We start from the raw sequence: 14486 nt of genomic DNA, 5'->3' as shown, positions 1-14486 counted from the left end.
AGAGTAATTTATAAATTTAATGCAATTTTAACTAAATTCAAATTAATTTTTGAAGAATTATTTAAAACTATATTGAAGTTAAGCTAGAGTGACAGATTTAAATATGAGTCTCAGAGGCCCTAAAATATTTCAACTGGAATATAGTGAAGTCTTGGTGCTCATGGCTTCAGACTTTTCAACCAGAGCAGATCTGCTTTATATTTCTGCACAGTCTTAATTTGCACAGTCTTAATTTGATGAAAGAAAGACTGTGCTCTGCTATCAAAAGAAAACATTGTTAAAAAAACAACAACAAAATAAAAACATTCTTCAAATACAAACCTAAGGAGGGAATGCTAAAAATTAGACCTGGTAATATTTAAATCATACATCTTTCTTAAGTTAAATATTAGAGTATTTATTTGAAAATAAATTGATCACCATGAAAAAATGTTTAAATATAGAGAGAATTTTAATAATATAACTTGATATATATATATATATATATATATATATATATATATATATTAAAAAGCAAGCCAAATTGAAGGAGAAAATCTTGACTTTTCAATAAAAGGTTGAAAAGTATGATTGAGATAGCTATGCTAAAAAGGAAGCTTCATTTTATGGTCCTCTATCATTTACTAAAATAAATTCCAGATGCAGGAAAGAGTTCTTTAAAAAGCAACGACAGAAGTTCAAGTTTCATAGCCAAAGCATCCCTAATAGTACCCCCAATATGAATATTTATCACACCTGGAGAGTGGACAGAATTTTCAACTTTAGGACAGATAGATATACTAACAAGACAAAAAAAAAATGGACATTCTGACTCCTACCATTAAGCTCTTTTTACTACCAAAAGCTAAATAAAGCCAGGCATGATAGTACAAAGCTGATATCGGCAACTTCAGGGGAGGCTTAGGCAGGATTGCAAATTCAAGGCCAGTCTGGGCAACTTAATGAGATCCTGTCTCAAAATTTAAAAACAAAAGACTGGAAATGTGGCTCAGTTGTAGAGCTCCTCTTGGTTCCTTCCCTAGTGCCATAATATATATTAATTTAATTTAATTACACTAAGTAAATAAAATTGATAAACAACTTTGGTAGAATGACAAGAAGGAAGGGTCCATTTTTTTTAAGTAACAAATGTTCATACAAAAAATGGGGGAGAACCACATGAAATTCTAAAATCTCAATAAAAAAGAGAACATTACTATTCACAAAGGAAAGCTACAAATGACTAACATAAATGCTAATAAGTTTTTATAATGATAATAAAAATAATTACAATTACTAAATATATTAAACAAAAAAATATAAGATTTTTTTCTGTCAAAAAGTCTAGGTTGGTTGCAGCAAAATACTTCTGTTTACATCTAACTGAAATGGATAAGCAATATTAATCATATAAATGGGTCGTAAAAATATGTGATTAAATAGAGAATGCTTGTGCTCAAATACAAAAATATGGTATTTCTAAAAGTGCTATCAAATATGGAGGGCATTTTAATAATGTTTTTACTAAAGAATTTCAAAAGTATGAAAGCTTTGATATACCAAAGGCCAGGAACTTTGTCACTGAGGACTTTAGGCGGAGATAAACCTGGAATTAAAGATGAGTTTGTAATAGTGGAGGAAACACATTCTTTTCTTTTTCTCATTTGTTCTCTTTAGTTATACATGACAGTAGAATCTATTCTGATGTATTCATACAAGCATGGAATATATCTTATTCAACACAAAGACATTCTAAAAGGAAGGAATATCACCAGCCAAGGTTGTAAGACAGAAGAGTTACAGGTATTCAGGCTATGATAATATGAAGACAGAGAAAAAAAATAGGAGTGATTTAGGAACAGATTACAGAGTGCCTATGAAGTCAATCGAGGGGATGCAAATTTTACTTCAATTGATTGTACTCAGTGATTTCATAAAAGGGTGTGATACATGCAAAGTAGTGTAACATCAGAATGCTAGATGGATTTCATGGGAAAAAGACTAGGAATAGATTACAAATCAGAAGCCTAATATAGTGTAAGAAAAACGTAATATGTTCCTATCATAATTCACTGAACCTCTACAAAGGCGTAAATCAATGAGTAAAATGTTAAGAAAAATTAGTGAGTCTTTTGTAGTTTATTGAAACTAAGTAGAAATGAAGAATAGATGTGAAGGAAAAAATTCCAATCATTTTAATTCTTTGTGGCAAAAAGAATTAGAGAACTATTAACTGAGGCTAAGAATCCTAAAGGGAAATTTATATTAAGGGTAAAACGTGGGTTGAGACTTGCAGCAGTATGCAAAAATACAGTAATTAAGTGAAGCTAAAAGGAATAGTTGGATCAAGCCCTTAGGAAAGAGGATTAGGATATGTAGCTCAGCATGCGGGTGTTGAAATTCAAGTACTAACCTGAAATTTATTATTACCTATTCATCTTCCTGTGAACCAATATTTTGGAAAAGGAATTTCATATAGTGTCCATTTAGCTCTCTGAAATGGGTCAGGGAAGAAAATTTAATTAACTTTGAGAGCATTTTGAATACTAAGCCTGGTGGAGAATACCAAGTTGATAGGGTAGTCTTACCACTTCTTAGCACAAAACCCTTTTCCTTCTTCTCTTCCTCCGTTCCTCCCTTACTCGTCCCCAGCTTGTTCTCTTCCTGTCTTTGTTCCCTTCCCATTCCATTTCTTTCCGTTCCTTTCTTCTGTCTTTCTCTCTTTCTCAAATCTAGGTTTAGCTTAAACATAGGGGATTTATCTCTAGAATGTCTAAATTTTTCCATGGCTCACCATCACTTTATCAAATCGACCATTTTTAGCAATCAGAGAGTTCTTAAATATAGAAAAGAGAACTATAAAAAATGAAGGCATAAAGAAAGAAAAGTAGCAAGTAGTGGTATCAGCTAAAATATAATATAATATAGCTTTAGCTTTGAGAACCAGTGAAGAAATTTTCAGTGGTCTAGTCTAAAATTCTGTCATGAGACGAATCTGTTATTCACAGGTACTATTGAAAGGTGTAGACCCTGCCAAACCTGTTTCTATAAATTTGATTTAAATTATTTCTTGGAGAAAGTCACAGAATACACATTCTGATTCAAATCATTACCTAGAAAGATGTGTGACATAGAAGTTCTACTCCCAAAGAATGTTGTTTTCCCACTCTCTGCCCATTAGAAGAGCAAGAGATCTTTACTATTTTCCCTTCTCCAAGATTCATACATCCAAATATCTGATGTTTTAATTTCCAATCAAAACCCAGTGAAAGGGATGTGGGGCTAGACCATTCTTGAGCCGTTAGACAATGCCGTAACACAGAATGATGTTCATCATGCTATGGAAGGCACACAGATAAAAAAAGTAATAGAGAATGGGAGCCACCATTAACCTACACACTTTTGCTGAGTGCCAAGAGATTTGATAAGGATGGGTGACCTTGCATAAGGTCACCAAAAGCAAACTGCCTTGGAGTGGGGTTAGACCCTGAGGGAAACCCAGCACTCTTCCCACCAATCTAGTTTCACAGTTTTCATCTACAAACAACAGCGGTACTGTGATCATTGGTTTGGACTAAGGCATTCAAAAACTCAGTGTGCTAGCATTTGAGGTCTTTGCAATGCTATTAGATTAAGGAGTGACCCTTTCAACTCCGGTGTTCTCTGTCAATTAATTCACCTTCCCTTCCCTTGTCTTGCCCTGCTTTCTCCTCCTGCTTCTTTTCATTTCTTTTCACTTAGTGTTTGAGTGTATACAGACCTGCATGTGTGTATATGTGTGAGTATGTGTGTGTTCCAAGGGGCCCTCACTGTTTCTGTACGATTGCTCACGACAAACTGCAGGGTATATATTTTGTCCCTGGTGAGTGAGAGCTCTATCTGCTTCCTGGTGTGATGTCCCCAGCTGCTTTAGTCCATGACACCCTTCCACCATGATGTTCCGCCTTACCTTGGTCACAGAGCAGTACAGTTGGCCATCTAGGGACTGAATCTGTGAACCCCAAATAAACGTTTCCTCTAAAATTGTTCTTGTCAGGACTTGTGGTTACAGCTGCAAGAAAATAGGCCTGGAGATTCATTTCCCATGAGCTTTTAAATTATCAATTATATTTACTTAAGAGTAACAAGACTATACACATTATTTATCTTGTTTGAATTTTGGTAGCTTATAGATTTTGAGGAATTGATCTATTTCTTCTGAAATGCAGTTTTAGTCATTTCATGGCCCTAGCATTTTCAGTATCACCTGTTTTCTTTCTAAGCAGAGTATTGTGTTTTCTCTCCTTGTTTGTTTGTTTTTTCTTTGTGCTACAAGTTTTTATGTCTGAGTTATATTCTTATGTTGTTGGATTGAGATGGATCACCTCTGTTACTGTGCAATTTACTCAGTCTTGAGGTTCCAAATCAGTTGCTTTCCTATTTTCACAAGAATTTTTCTTTGGTTGCATTATTTTCTGAGTTTATAATTATAAATAGTAACAGAGCAGGGAGTAAAAGGTTTATGTTATCTTTTCTGGACCGGAAGTTTAGTGTATGCTTAATGCCTATTTGTTTCTTAGTTTGTTTCAAACTTATTTACTGATATAGTTCTAAAACTGACTTCAGAAATATAATGTTAATGCAGTGAAAGAAAACCATGTTGAAAGAGAAATGATCTTGTAATGAGATATTTTTACTAGAGTGCTTCCATACTTAATGCCTTCTGGATAGGGTCCAAGGTGATTCTACATATTACAAAATTTTATTCTGTATAAGATATCATTTTAGTACGGTTATGTTGTTCACAATTTAAGTATCATTAATGATCCTTACTCTTAAAATTATGGTTTGAAATAGTAAGCAGGCCTTTGGGTATCATGAATTGTGTGAACCATGAAAGTGACTGTAAGAGATGAATTGCTTATTATAGAATTAAGAGCATTGCTGGAAGTTGGAAATATGAATCTAGAATGGGCTATATGAAGTGATTACTGCAAAAACTAAGAACAGTCCTAATAGAATACAGTCTTCAAGAAACTAAAAAATATAAGAAAAGTAAACTCATTATGTTTTAGAATAGTCTTTAGCAAAGTATCCTCCAATGGAATGCTTCATGTTTCACATGATTTGGCAAATGGGATAGATACGGATCATAAATATGCTTTAAATTATGGAACATCACCAAAGGCTGTAATTACATGAAATAAACATAAATTATATGCTACTTAAATGAAAAGACCAGCAAAACAGTTCCAAATTATTGCAGATATTTTTTTATAAATTCATGGCTTTAGTGTACATAAAAAGTTCAACAACATTCAGCGCTGAATTTTATGTCTGAATGTGTGCAAAAAGGTTGCAATATAAAAATGTCCTTTCATTAATAATAAATTATTTATTTACAGTTTGCTTGCTTATTTGTCAAGCTGAACATTAAAATAGAAATGATCTCTTCAGGAGTATATGTATTAAACAATGTGATACCAACATAGTATATAGTTCTCAGAATTATGAAAAATTTTATTAAAATATAACTTGTTGAAAAACTAGGAGAAAACACATCTGAATTACTCTATTTTTAATTTGGATTATAACTTTGGCTGGCAATAAGTGCTTACTAATTACTAAAACATTTATGTATTTATATTACATTGAAATATTTTAAAAAAATCTACCTAAGTCCATGGAAAACATAAAACAAATGTAAATCAATAAAAAATACTACATTTATTTAGGCATAAAATTACATGTATGTATACACACATATTTACAAACATATACATAAATATAAGTCCCTATATTGGCTGTATATCTGATAAGAAATATAAAATTTTCCCAATAACCCAACAATTACAATAAAAAATAAAATACTCAATAACCCAGCAAGCTAAAGACCTGACCATTCTGGAGAGGTATTTTTAATATTTATGTCCTATATAAAATCACTCCTCTCAGAAGACATTTTTCTAAGGAGAAAAAAGCATTTAATTTACAGATTTATAATCATACACATTATTCATCATAATATTACTGAATATAAAAACAGCCAAAATGAAGAGCTGACATTTGAAAATGTTGTAGTACTTCTATATCCTGTTATATTATAAACAATAGCATTAGATCAAAGGAAAACTGGAGAACTCACTTTTGTAGGGCTATATTTTCATGGAACAACTAGAATTTGTTCTGAGAATATTGTGTGAATATCATGGAGTACATTTACACAAATGAAGATAACTTATGACTAAGCAATATAATTTAATGGGAGAGTATATGTGGTCCTCTGCCAATGAACACATAGTTTGGCAGCACATGACTATGCTGCCTTACTACATACTGGTTTGTGAATTTGTCAAATAAATCATATTGACAAATTCAACATTTATCCATGCTAGCAGCTTTATGCAAATAAACAATATAGGAGAATTTACTAAATGATATAAAGGACATTTACTGAAAAATGGGAGTGAACATCACATTTAATGGAGAAATATAAAATAATCCTCATTTACACTGTTGAATTTATAATTATACTATATATCGAAAAAACCCAAACAAACAAAAAGAATTTAAAAGAAACCAGTTGTAGTATTTATTTGCAGAAAGCCTGATTATATTACAGAAAATCCTGAGTTAACCTTAAAACAAAACAAAGCAAGAATAAACTCAAACAATACACAAAGACTAAATTATATTTTTATGTTCTAAAAATGAGCAAATAAATTTAAGTAGTTTAAATGATTTTTTTAATTGGGAAATATTTGTACAATAAAAGCACAAATATTACTGAAAAAATGAATTACCAAATGCATTAAAAATTCATAAGAGGATTCAGACTTTGTCTGTCAAAAAAATCCTGACAACATTTTTGTGTTATTTGTTATAATATCTCATTCTCATTTGGAGCTACAGCTAGTTTCCTACTGATATTTTTAATGATGTGTTCAATCATTTTTTAAAATATATGTAATGAATACATAAATGTCAAATAGCTAGGTTAAAGTCTTCTCTGGTAAGTCCAAGGTCTGCCTGGGCTTCCTCAGGAATAGTTTTTATTGGTTACTAATTTCTTGAATATGGAAAAACATTTGAGAGGAATAGAGCACATTGCCTTCCTGGTTACTCTGTGGCACAAACCCAAGACAGCAGACAGGCAGCTTCTCAAAGGTGAGTGAATGAAAAAAAGGAGGAGAATGTTATTGGAATTTAATAGTGAACATTCAAAACAGTTTGGAATTCAGGAGACTGGATATAATAAAATAAGAAATCTCCAGTGCCACAGCAGCTGTTGCAGCAGGAGTCACCACCCAGACCAGTCCCTCCCTGAGCACAGTGGAGGGATAAGGGAGTTAAAGGAACCCACATTGGGAGGACTGAGGCATGTATAGGAACAGAGAGCACCGAGATCAAGGACACTCCCTGACTAAACTGAATGACACACTTCACAATAGCCTTGTATAGGAAAGAAGCCACATCTCTCTCGTGGTGGGCAGAGGATACAGGAACTAACCATTTTGTAGCCCATAGCATGGGGATCCGCTGCTGGGAGTCAAGTCCTGGCAAACCGAATCTGGCCTGAAATACAGGCCTGGAAAACCCACACTACATGACAGAGTGTGCCTAAGTGACCAAGAGAAAATTAAATGTGGAGAGAGATTTATACCAAACAACTGGTTGTGGAAACCCACCTGACTCTTCCTCTCCCCTTTTAATCTGGCTGCTTGCAGGACCCGGACTCTCAGGGAGAGACTTGCATGGCTGGGAATTTGAAAGGGTTGGGGAGGAAAAGACTGAGTTTGGAGATTAAACCTGAGAGCAGAATATCTGGGTTCCACAGGTGACATAGTGGACTAATAATTGGCTCCTCTACCACATGAGTGAAACCCAGAGAAGATCATGGGGTACAGTCTTCCAACATGGACTGGCAGTTTCTGGGCTCTGGAGGCACACTGATTTAGTATCTCCAGACCAATTGGCATCAAGCAAAGAGTCTGGATCCTACCTTAGCCTAAATGCCCACTCCAGAAATACTGCTACTGCCTATGGGATTACTTCTCTCACCCTAGTAATCCTACCCTGAGGGTGGAGCAAGCATTATACTCGAGACAAACCCACCTAACTGCTAAGAAAGGAAGCTAAGGATCTTTTAAACTCCAACAGAAACAATTGTTTAACTTTTCATTGATAAGTCCCCTCCTTTATTCTTTTCTCTGCTTAATTGTGACCTTAATATTTAATAGACATGTATACATATTCATTTTTTTTCTTTTCTCATTTGTAGCATTTTTGAAATCAGTATTTTTCATGGATCAGTTTTTTTGAGGACTAGGAAGTTTGATTAGTATATTTCAGTTTTTTTATATTCTTTTATTTTTAATTTTCAATTTTAATCGAAAATTAAATTTTATTTCAATTTTTACTTTATATATAGTTTTTCTCTCACTTATCTGTTTCCCTTGAATTTCTTTCATTCTTATCCTCTGTTAGCAGTTAATCCCTATTGTTCTTTCATTCCTCCTTTAGTTTTTTACTTCTATCCTCTCTCTTCCACCTTCAATCATCACATCCTATGTCTTCTGTTCTCTCCCTGTCCACCATTCGAACGTGCAAACAATTTTGCAAACTTACTGTTTTTATTGTAGGCAATAACTGATTATATCATTTCTGTTTATTGTGGTAACATTGTAGACATCATAGCAGGAGCTATATGCTTTAGAGATGTATATTATTTGCATTGGTTGTTGTTATTATTTGTCCCCCCCTAAATGGTGAGATACTGGAAACCTTCAGGGACACTGTAAGTCTACAGGGTAGAAACTATACTGCCTCAGATTCATACTGTTATACAGGTAGACACACAAACAACGTGAAAACATAAGAGAACAAGTCTCCCTGAACAACCACAATGTGCCAATAACAGAATCCATGACTACCCCAGGAGAAGAAATGTCAAACAAGGAGTTTAGAATGCCATAGTTAAACTGATCTGCTAGTAAATGAAATGTAAGGAGTACTATCAGAGAGAAAATACATAAAGTGAAAGATCACTTGAGTAAAGAGAGATTCTGAAAAAAATTAAGCATAAATCCTCAAAATGAATAACTCAATAAACCAAATTAAAAATTCAATGGAAAGCACCATCAACAGACTAGACCACTTGGAAGACAGAGTTTCAGGCAATGAAGACAAAATATGTAATGTTAAAAATAAAGTTGACCATGAAAAACAGATATTAAGAGACCATGAACAGAACTTCCAAGAAATATGGGATAATCTGAAAATACCAAATTTAAGATTTATTTGGATAGATGAAAGCTCAGAGATACGAACCAAAGTGATGCGTAAAATTTTCAATGAAATAATACCAGAAAATCTCCCAAACCCAAAGAATGAAATGGAAAATGAGATACAAGAGGCTTATAGGATCCCAAATATACAAAATTACCACAGGTATATTATTATTGAAATGGCTAACATGGAATAAGGATAGAATTTTGATGGTTGCCAGAGAAAAACAATAAGGTATGCATAGAAGGAAACCAGTCTATATTATAGCTGATTTATCATCCCAGACCCTCAAAGCTAAGAGGCCTTGAAATAATATATACCAACCTCTGAAAGAAAATGAATACCAGCACAGAATACTATACCCAGCAAAATTTAACTTAAGAATTGACAATCAAGTAAAAAACCTTCTATGATAAAGAAAAGAGAATTTACAACTAGAAAGTCTGCTCTACAAAACCTGCTCAATAAAATATTTCATGAGGAATAAAAATTTTTAAAAAGTGAAAGCCAGCAAATGGAAGAATATACTAGAATAATCTAAGAAAAAAACAGTCCAAATTAAAAAACAAATCAAATTGATAGAATAAAAATTATAATTCAATAATAAAATTGAGTGTAAAAGGCCTAAACTTCACCAATCAAAACACAAAGACTGTCAGAAAGGATTGAAAAACAAGAGCCAACAATATGCTGTCTCCTAGAGACCTCATAGACAAAGACATCCATAAACTGAAGGTTAAAGTGTGGGAAAAAATATCATTAACATGGATCTCATAAACAAACAAGGATTTCTATCCTCATATCAGATAAAGTGGACTTCAAGCCAAAGTTAATCAGAAGGGACAAAGAAGGGCATTTCATATTGATAAGGGAATTACACATCAACAAGACATAGCAATCATAAAAGTTTATGCCCCAAACAATGGAGCATCTATGTACATCAAACAGATCCTTCTCAATTTCAAGAACAAATAAACTAAGACACAGTAATGCTGGATGCCTTTAATAAACTTCTCTCATCACTGGATAGATCCTCCAACCAAAAACTAAATAAAGAATTAGTAGAACTAAAAAATACAATTAATAATTTAGACTTAACATAAAGAATATTTCATCCATCAATGACTGAATACACTTTCTTCTCAGCAGCACATGGATTCTTCTGTAAAGTAGACAATATCTTAGGCCACAGAGCAACTCATAGCAAATAAAAAATAATAGAGATGATACCTCATTTCATAATGGAATTAAATTAGAAATCAGTGGTAAAATATAAAATAGAAACTCCTCTATCACCTGAAGATTAAATAATATGCTAATGAATGACCCATGGATAGCAGAAGAAATCTGTGATGAAATAAAAAAATACTTAGAGGTAAATGAGAATAGTGATACAACATATCAAAATTTCTGGGAGACTATGAAGGCAGTGCTAAGATGAAAATTCATTGCATTGAGCATATTCATTAAAAGAATAGAATGACAACAACAAAAAAATAAAGTAACATTACCTCTCAAAACCCTAGAAAAAGAAGATCAAATCAATACCAAAAGCAGTAGAAGAGAGGAAATAATTAAAATCAGAGCTGAACTCAATGAAATTGAAACAAAAGGAACAATAAAAAAATCAACAAAACAAAAAGTCAGTTCTTTGAAAAAGTAAGTCAAACTGATGAAACCTTAGCCAAGCAAATGAAGAGAGAGAGAAAATCCAAATTACTAAAATTAACAATGAAAAAGAAAATATCAAAATGGATACTACTGAAATAGAGACAATATTCACAAACTATTTTGAAAATTTATACTCCAATAAAATAGAAAATCTTGAAGACATCGACAAAATTTCTAGACACAGACAACCTACAGAAATTGAATCAGAGGACATATAAAATTTAAACCAATCAATTTCAAGCAATAAAACTGAATAGGACACCAAAAGCCTACCAAGAAGGAAAAGCCCAGGACCAGACAGATTCTCAGCCAAGTTCTACAAGACCTTCAGAGAAGAACTAACCCCAATCATCCTCAAATTATTCCATGAAATAGAAAAGGAGGAAACCCTTCCAAACTCAATCTATGAAGCTATTATTATCCTGATTCCAAACCCAAAGACACACCATGGAAAGAAAAGTTCAGACCAATATATTTGATGAAAGTAGATGAAAAAATTCTTATAAAATATTGGCAAATCGCATACATATGCATACTAAAAAGATAGTGAGCCATGATCAAGTGGGGTTCATTCCAATGATTCAAGGTTGGTTCAACATATGGAAATCAGTCAACGTAATTCATCATATTGATAGACTTAAAGACAAGAATTACATGATTACCTCAATAGGTGCAGAAAAAGCCTTTGACAAAATACAACATCCATTCATGTTTAAATCACTAGAAAAACTAAGGAGGGTAGAATCATACCTCAACATTGTAAAAGCTATAAAGGTTAAACCCAGGGCCAATATCATTTTAAATAGAGAAAAATTTAAAGCAATTCCCTAAAAACTTGAATAAGACAGGGAGGCCCTCTTTCACCACTTTGATTCAAGATAGTCCTCAAAAATCTAGCAAGAGGAATTAGAAAAAAGAAATTAAAGGGATAAAAATAGGAAAAAAAGATCTCAGACTATCCCTATTTGCCAATGATATAATTTTATATTTAGAAGACCCAAAAACACTCCATTAGAAAACTTCTATAACATAAATGAATTAAGCAAAGTAGCAAATTAACAAAAAATAAATTGTTTTCCTATACAGCACTAATGAATGAGCTGAAAGAGAAATCAAGAAAACTATACCATTTAAAACAGCCTCCCCCCAAAATAAATAAATAAATAAAATACTTGGGAATCAATCTAATAAAAGGCATGAAAAGAACTCCCCCCCAAAACTACATAACTCTAAAGAAAGAAATTAAAGAAGATCTTAGAATATGGAAAGACCTCCCATGTTCTTAGATAGGCAGAATTAATATTATCAAAATAGTCATACTACCAATAGTGCTATACAGATTTAATGCAATTCTTACTAAGGTTCCAATGATGTTCTTCATAGAAATAGAAAAAGCAGTCACAAAATTTATTTGAAAAACTAAGAGACACAGAATATCCAAAGCAATTCTCAATGAGAAAAGTGAAGCAGGATGCATCTCAATACCAGACCTTAAAGTATACTACAGAGCTATAGTAACAAAACCAGCATGGTATTGGCAACAAAACAGAAATGAAGATCAATGGAACAGAATAGAAGACACTGAGACAAACCCACGTAAATACAATTAGATAAAGGCCCTGTGAATACACTTTGGAGAAAAGATAGCCTCTTCAACAAATAGTGCTAAGAAAACTGGATATTAATATGTAACAAAATAAAATTAGATTCCTATCTATTACCCCAAAGAAAACTCAACTCAAAGTGGATCAAGAACCTCGGCATTAGACCAGAGACCCTGAGCATGCTAGAAGAAAGAAAAAGTAAGCCCAAATCTCCATAATGTTGGCTTAGGAACCAAATTCTTCAACAAGAATACTAAAGTACAAGAAGTAAAATCAAGAATCAATAAATGGGATGGTGTCAAGCTAAAAAGCCTCTTCACAGCAATGGAAACAGTAAAGAACATGAAGAGAAAGCCTAAAAATGGGAGAAAATCTTTGTTACCTGTCTCTCAGATAAAACATTATATTCCAGGATATATAAAGAACTCAAAAAAACTTAACATAAAAAATCTAATAACCCAGTCAATAAATGGGAAAAGGAACTAAACAAACACTTCACAGAAGGAAGAAATACAAATGGTCAACAAATATATAAAGAAATGTTCAACATCACTAGCAATTAGAGGAATGCAAATTAAAACTACATTGGGATTTTTATTCCACTCCAGCCAGAATGGCAATTATCAAGAATACAAGTAACAATAAATGTTGTCAAGGATGTGGGGAAATGCAAATTGCTGCAACTACTCTGGAAAATAGTGTGGAGATTCCTTAGAAACTTGGAATGATCCATCATCTGAACCAGTTATACCACTTCTCAGTTTATATCCAAAGTACTTAAAATCTGCATTCTATACTGACACAGTCACATTGATGTTTATAGAAGCTCAACTCACAATAGCTAAACTGTGGAAGCAACCTAGATAGCTTTGACAGATGAATGGATAAAGAAAATGTGGTATACATACACAATGGAACATTACTCAGCCATAAAGAAGAATGAAAATATGGCATTTACTGGTAAATGAATGGAGCTAGAGACTATCATGCTAAGTAAAATAAGCCAATCCCTAAACACCAAAATCCAAACGTTCTTTCTGTTATGCAGATCTTGACTTATAATAGTAGAGGAATGTAGAGAGAGAAGGGAGGTTCACCAGATTGGGCAGGTAGGAGTAGGGGAAAGGGAGGGAAGATAAGAATAGGAAATACAATAGAATTAATTGGATATATATTTTCTATGTTCATATGTGAATACATGACCAGTGTAACTGCACATCATGTACAACCACAGAAATGGAAGTTCTACTCCATGCATATATATTATGTCAAAATATATTCTACTGTCATGTATAACTAAAAAACAAAAAATCCAAGTTGCTTGGGAGGCTGAAGCACAGGATCTGAGTTTAAACAAAGTTTCAGCAAACGCGAGGGTCTAAGTAACTCAGTAAGACTCTCTTTCTAAATAAAAATACAAAATAGGGCTGAGGATGTGTCTCAATTGCTGCCAAGTGCCCTCAAATTCAATCCGTGGTACAAAAAAAAAAAAAAAATTAAAAAAAAACAGTGGTCGAATAAGTATGTAAGAAAAAAGAGTAAGAAATAAAACATTACAAAATGCAAATATTTAAAACAAGAAAACACATTTGATTCTTTATGTGTTTCATAAGTTTTGTTCACAATTAGTCTTTTTAAATACTAGTATATGGAATCTTTGTAAATCAGATGCTCATTTCCATTCTATGGTTTATCCCTAGTTGTAAATCAAAAGTTCAGTCGGTCTAAAAGAAAAAGAAAAAAGATTTAATAGCTTTATAGGGCTTTATAATACTAATGGTGTATATTAACTTTTAAAAATTGTATTATTGCATTAAACAATCTTCATAATTTTATATAAATCCATTGAAAAAGTAAAATTCCAGCGTACGTTAGCTATCTACTATGTGGTCATTTAAGTATTCCTATAAAACAGAAAATTTTCACAGAAAAAATTTAAACTTCAGTATGAAATTCACTGTTATG

Source organism: Urocitellus parryii, chromosome 9, assembly GCF_045843805.1.
Source record: "Urocitellus parryii isolate mUroPar1 chromosome 9, mUroPar1.hap1, whole genome shotgun sequence".
NCBI lineage: Eukaryota > Metazoa > Chordata > Mammalia > Rodentia > Sciuridae > Urocitellus > Urocitellus parryii.
The sequence above is the reverse complement of the archived record's forward strand: the minus strand, read 5'-3'. Positions refer to the sequence as shown.